Source organism: Helianthus annuus, chromosome 10 (genome assembly GCF_002127325.2).
Source record: "Helianthus annuus cultivar XRQ/B chromosome 10, HanXRQr2.0-SUNRISE, whole genome shotgun sequence".
NCBI lineage: Eukaryota > Viridiplantae > Streptophyta > Magnoliopsida > Asterales > Asteraceae > Helianthus > Helianthus annuus.
The window spans coordinates 42,909,809-42,916,948 of record NC_035442.2 but is presented as its reverse complement, the minus strand read 5'-3'; the positions used below and the strand labels follow the sequence as shown (position 1 = coordinate 42,916,948).

Below are 7,140 nucleotides of genomic sequence, written 5' to 3'. Positions count from 1 at the left end.
TAAGCGAGCAATAACCTTTAGACAAATTTTCACATTCAGAACTAGAACTAGTGTAAGTATTTTAAAAACCTTGAATAACTAAATTAACTTCTTAACACTATTTCATCATCTTAATAAAATTCATGTTATAGTTTAACTACGCCATTCTCGGAATTTAATAACGATCTTCACCATAATTCATCATTATAAAAGATGTGAAAGGGCATAAACATAAGTTGGGCTCATGATAACCCAATTAAACCAAAATAAAACCCCCTATAATTATATCGTTATGTGTCAAAAACCTTCTCGCAACCTGTTAAATCAATCTCTATATTTTCATGCATGGTACCAAACATTAGAATGCTAAAATTCCTATAAATCAATAACTTCTAACAAAAAAAAAACACCACATAACAGCTACACGAAAAAAAAAAAAAACAAACCAACGCCACCACCAAACGAACCAGTTAATCATCAAAAGGGGACACATAATTACTTACGTTTGGGAGGTTTTCCACTATGTGATAAAAAAATTAACCCGACTTCGATAGATGAGAAAAAAGACTAGGCCGTACCATTGTCATTTTCGCCCACATCTTCAACGCAAAAGTCCCGGTCCAACCCAAGCTCCTTGCATTTATCCCAAAAGAATCCTCGTTCCCCTTCGACATGTAGCCAATAAACAATAGATATCAAATTAGAGAAAGAAAACATTGTTAATAAAATATAAAAGTACCATCCAAAACAAAACTTACATGCAACACCAACTGAACGAACACATTAATAATAATAAGAAAACCCTTTTTGATTACTAAAAGTTTTCATAGCTAGGTACATCTCAAAATACTATCATATGAACTTAAAGTAGTTTTTATTAAAGAGTTTGAGGAAAATCGTAAATTTGTATCTAGTGTACCTTCATCTTATGACAACCGTAAATTTGTATTTAGTTGTGCATCTCCTTCAGAATTTAGTTTTGGACCTAAAGGATTTATGTTAAATTTCCATATTAATGAGATAACATTCTTTCAATCTAAAACTATTTCTTAGAAGTGTAACCTCGTGGCAATTGAAAATTAAGCATCCAGCAATGCTAACCTATTCACACCTGTTACATAACTGTATAGGCCTTGCTTAGGTTCATTTTTCAATCGCCTTGAACCTAACCAAAAAATTCATGTCAAGTCGTCCACTTAGACATCCGTATCTACTTCACCTTCCTCTTATAACAATTGTAAATTTGTAATCAACTGTTAATCGCTTTTAGAATTCAGTTTTAGACCTAAACAATCTATGTTCACTTTCTACCGTATGAGATTGTTCATCGGCTAACATAGGCGACTTCAATTTACACCTACACACGTACATATGTTCAAAGTATCAAAACCGTTAGCAATAGAGATCACTTCTACCATCAAAACAGAGAGTCATGTATATGATCTAGGGTTGTCCAAACTACTCGATGATAGCTTGAAAAATGCCCGAGAAATGCTCGTTTGATTCCCACTCAGTTTGTAAATGAGCGGCTCGGCTCGGTTCGATTTGAAAACGAGCCAAGCATGAGCAAAGGTCCGCTCGCTCTTTGATCGCTCGGTTTCGCTCGAATTATTTTTATTAAATAATTAATATATATTATAAATTTTTAAAGATTTATATATATATAGTTATATAGATAAGTAGCCCAAAAATTTAAAAGCCCAAGAAACATACTAGCCCAACTCAATACCAAAACCTAACCCTAATTCCTAAAACAATCACACAATCACATAATCTTGCTGCCACAATCACATATTTACATACCTCGGCACCTCGCTGCTGCTCAACTGAAAAAATGGAATCTTGCTACTGTAATTGATGAATCGGGATGGTGAGCTATCTGGAAAACGTTGATGTAATTTCAGTAGAGGATCCAAATACCTCGCTGCTACTCAATTGCTCAAGTTCAACTCATACGGAATCTCGCTGCTCAACTGCTCTAGTTCAACTCAACTTACGATTACTTTCAGCAAAGGATCCAAATCAGCAGAGGTACAATCTTGATTGATATGAATGTATTGTTGTATCAGTGAGTCATGATGAAATAGTGTATGTGTAGTTATAAGTTATCTGCAAACTAGATAGTTATGAAGAATTATGATGATCATATCATTTATTAAACATGTGTAAGTGATGTTAATGTTTTATTGAAAAAGTAAGTTATGTTGATCTGGTTATGTAATTTATATTTTGGATGAACTAGATTTGATGTTAAGAAAATCGAGCGTAGCTCTTTCCTTTTTGGACATTTGCGGTGACCTTTTGTTTTAACGATAATTTTGCTATGCTTATGTTTAATTGAGCTTATGTTATGCCTAAATTGTTTAAGCTAAGTATAATACATTATGGATCTGAGTTGCTCATGTTATGCCTAAATTGTTTAAGCTGAGTATAATACATTATGGATCTAAGTTGAGTTTAAGCTGAGTATAATACATTATGGATCTAAGCTGAGTATAATACATCAAACATTTTTAGAATCATGATTTTAGTTATGTATTGATTTTGTTAGTAAGGTGTTGGACATGTTTTAATTAAGTTAGAATTTGTTTTTGTAGAATGCAGCCTTGTAATAGTCTTCATTTCAGTTTTTTTTTTTTTTTTTTTTTTTTTTTTTTTTTGCTACACATGTTTTAATTTCGGTGCTAAGAAAAACTGAGCGAAAACGATCCGCTCGATTCAAATTCAATCCGAGCACGAGCATCACTTTTGTGCTCGGTTTTGCAAATTCGATCTGATCGGATCGGTTGTAATTCAATCCAAGCACGAGCAGACCCTCGATCGGATTGGATCGGCTCATGAACACCCCTAATATGATCTATACCTGCAAAAAAAGATAAAAGATATAAATGAAAAAAAGGAGCTACTAACTGGTTTAAGGTAGATGCCATATCCTAGTCTTGGAGATAACAAACCTCTAGTATGTGCATCAAGCTTAAATGATGAGAAGTGTATCCATTACTCACTAAGGAGTCTCAAGAGCAGGAAACTACATTAATGAAAATTCCTAAAATAGTAAACAATATTATATTATTTTTATATTTTATCAGCATATGCGAATTAGATTAAACCAAAAAACACTACCTTTTCAATGGGGTTCATCTTAAGAAAATCTGTAGTCTTATGTGAAACGCCCATTTAAAATTTATCAGCCATCTTGATTTCAGCACCAATATAATTAGCATAAAATAGTGTCTTGTTCACATTCTTAATCAATCTTACATCACAATTAAAACCTTAAATCTACAAGTAATCAAACAAACTAAACATATATAATTACAATTTAAGCAGTCGACTCAGATCCATACATAGTAAAAAAACGCATTAATCGGGAATCAGACTATCCAAATGACAAATTAATTTGTGGAATAAAAAATTAGAGCTAGATGTAGCAACATATGGAAAGGGATTTTGAGATAAAAAAAAATTGAAACTACTTACTCAGTTCCTTTTTGAGACCTTTTCGGCTCTTGATTGCAATGAATCACCAATTGGAGCACTCCTTATCAATGATTTTCAATTGGAACCAAAGAACAATATACACATAATAATAAAAAGAACACATAAAGTAAACATCTAATACAGAAGGAATGTAGTTACCGTCAATTTACTGATAGGATGTTCAAGATGTTGTTGTTTGGAATGATCAGATGCGTCTGAACAACAGCCATGACTCCGATGCTATCTTCAATGTCGTAACCATATCAAGCCATCCATTAAAAAAGATGTAGTCGCATCCAATCTTGAAAATTTTAACACTGAACAATTTTCCATCAAGTGTCCTTATTTCCACTTTTCCCTCAAGATAATTAAAAGTTTTAACCCACTTTTCATAGTCCTCAGGCAGAATCTGAACATGTAAACATGATAGTTTAGAACATAAACAATATAGTACAATGATAATCAAAGGTTTAACATGATAAATAAGTTGAATACTTAATAGAGACTCTTTTTGGTTGTTCCATACATATTGTGCAAATCCATAAACCATTGTAACTTTTGACGTGTATCATTTAATATGAAAAAATGGAAATTCATTAGCAATAATAATTATTAAATGATAACAAAGAAAAAAGATTAGTTTCATTATTTTGTAATGGTAGCTACCAAACATAAGATTACACAGGTAAACATGTAACGAATGATATCAATAAAATAAATGAATTAAATATACATCCTAAGAAGATAATAAACACGAGATAATTAATCATTTAAAATCGGTGTAATCCTTTGTATTGCTGATCGAAAGAAATTCCTAACACAACAATCTTCAAAAATATTAACACAACAATCTTCAAAAATAAATCAGTGTTAATACGATTTAATACTTTATTATCTTTTCTCACAAGAAACAAATCTCAATCTTCAAAAATACTAAATCAGGAAAAACATAAACCTTCAAACAATACCAAATCCCAATAAGCAATCTTTCAACAATCTCAGTACTAATACAACAATCTTCAAAGAATATTAAATCGGAAAAAAGAATCGACTTTGACACAACCTTACAACTATCACTGACTTCATTACATTTTATTGTACATTGTCTATGAAACATATGAAATCAACCAAATCAGACGAATCGAACGATAAAATATCTGAATCAAACCACAAGTAAGATATTTCCGTTGATTAGAAAGTGTTGAAATCCGCTGAATGAAGATTGAAGCCAACTATGATTTCGTCACTGATGACTTTCAAAGAGAGAGGATGATAAGATTAGGGTTAAAGTGATAAGAATGAAGTTTAGGTTAGAAGCTTTGTATTTCAGATAACTTAATTAATAAATTCGAGTCGATCCAATTGAAAATCGGGTTATCCGTATTTGGTGTAAGTTTAAGCAGGAAAAGACATTTGAGGTGAAACCAGGGAGTGACAAGTGTCCCCCATTGATTTCTTTTATATAAGATATAGATATAGATATAGATATAGATATAGATATAGATGGGTATATATACACAAACATTTATCAGCTCCCTTATGAATAGTAAACCTTTGGTCACAAAGGTTTTTACTTAAAACATTTTTTAGTTGATCACAAAGATTTTCTTCTATAAAGTTTGACAAAGGTTTTTCCTTTGTTTTTAACACTATAATTAGTATAGTTTTTATTTTTAAAAATTGACTAAAAAATTTGTACTTTGAAGTTTAGGCACAGAGTTTTTATGTTAATGAATTATGTTTGGATTAAAGTTCCATTCAATATTGAATAAGTTAAATAAAGATGACTTTTTTGTACTTTACCGTGATGAACCGAACTCCACTCCCGAACAACATCTTTTTTATACTTTTCTCGACGTCCTACTTTAAATTTTGTTGAAAACGTAGTTGTATTCACATTAGTATTCGAGTGTCGGTGTCATACTTGTATGTTAATGAACTGTATTAGTTTTCATCTTTATCAAAATTAACCACATAACTATTGTACTTTGAAGTTTTGTCACAGTGTTTTTAATTTTACTGAATTATGTTTCGGTAAGAGTTTATTCAAAATTGAACGGATCAAATATATTTTTTATTCTTTATCATGTAGAACCAAACGTTCTAAGAATATTGGTATTGATATTCGTTTAATGGTTTTGTGGACGTTCCAACATAAATTTCGATAACACTGAGTTGTATTCGCACTATCATTCGTTTTTATCTCTTTCAATTGTTATCTCAAATACCAGTACTATAACGAACTAAACTGATATCAATCAAATCAATTTTTATAGATGGACCACAAAATTTATGTACTTTAAAGTTTAGCCACAATATTTTTATTTTTTAGTTTTGATTAATTACGATCAACAAAAGTTTTACCATCGCATACCGAACGTCCGAAGAACATTGCTAATGGCAATAGTTTTTTATGGTTTTCATGTTGTTTCGGAAACGAAGTTTTTTGCACCAATTTTCGTTTTTCCTAACATCAATAGTAAATATCCCTTTTTATAGATTGCTTTCTTTTTTTTATTATTATATATTATCGGTGGGGGTATCTATACATCCCCAAAAAGTATCTACACATCTCCCAAACCCTATACGTCCCATCTAATTAATGTCAATCATTGGGTGCTAGCCAGCCAATGATTGGGATGTACATGTGGAACTTTATTTAAATTGGTGGATGTTTTAGTATGGGGAAGTTGTGAAATATTTATATAAGAAAATTAATAGATTTTTTTAAAATTGTTGTTATAAAAAATGTGTTAATATTATAAAACCTTATGTCTTTATTAGAAGAAAATATCATTGTTTTTTTAATAAAAAAATGTGCATATGTTTTTTATTAAGTATTATTATTAAAAACTTTATATTCTTATGAAATGAATTGTGTATATTATAAAATGTGAAATTTTTATAAGTATTATTAAATGTCATTTTTTTAATAAAACGAATTGTATATATTATAATAAAGTTTTTATTTATTAATTATTATTATATTATGTCCTTAATTGTGAAATTTTTAAATGTCATTTTTTTATTAAATGAGTATTATTATAAGATTTTATTAAATGAGTATATTATAACATTTTATTAAATGCCAATTTTTTTATTTACTAAGTATTATTATGTCTTTAATTATTTTTCACTTGTCATTTATTAACCATAACGCAACAAGAAACGTAATTCAAAATGTAATTAAACATCGGTTTATATTAATACACAAAGCATGTCACTTTCATAAAAAATGTAATCTAAATCGCTAATTGTTACATATTCTTAGATTCTTGCACAGGAAAACGATGGGTGTAACACACAAACACCAAGACAGGCCGACTGTCTTGAAATTGTGTACCAAACCCTACCTTCGAACGGGGTTTCTGCTTCCCATCTACCACATTTCAATGGCACAAGGGATGAGGAGGTTGGAGCATTGGAGTCGGGATTTCGTTTATTAACCACCGTCCAGTCTTCCGCGTCCCCTCGGGATGGTGAGTGCAGTAGCATTCCCGTTGGTGGAAGGCTCATGAGAACACTAATGAACGCCTCTCTTGAAAGGACATGCAACAGGGCAGACCGCGTTGGCTAGCTTCACTAGGAGCTGAGGACGCCACATGTTACTCCGTTCACACATAATCCTAGATTGATGTTCTAGTGCATGAATCTGAAATACGAACGAAGTTAAGCGTTTGA

At 31.0% G+C, this 7,140-nt stretch overlaps 1 long non-coding RNA gene across 1 annotated transcript; it reads right to left on the bottom strand.

The window, feature by feature from the left end:
* Positions 1–258: 258 nt before the first annotated feature.
* Positions 259–4,759, bottom strand: LOC118483318. Its single transcript, XR_004870322.1, has 4 exons — positions 4,628–4,759; positions 3,460–3,868; positions 1,783–2,842; positions 259–644 (listed from the first exon to the last, which is right to left on the bottom strand). It is a non-coding gene; the product is annotated as an uncharacterized LOC118483318 (long non-coding RNA).
* Positions 4,760–7,140: the final 2,381 nt, after the last annotated feature.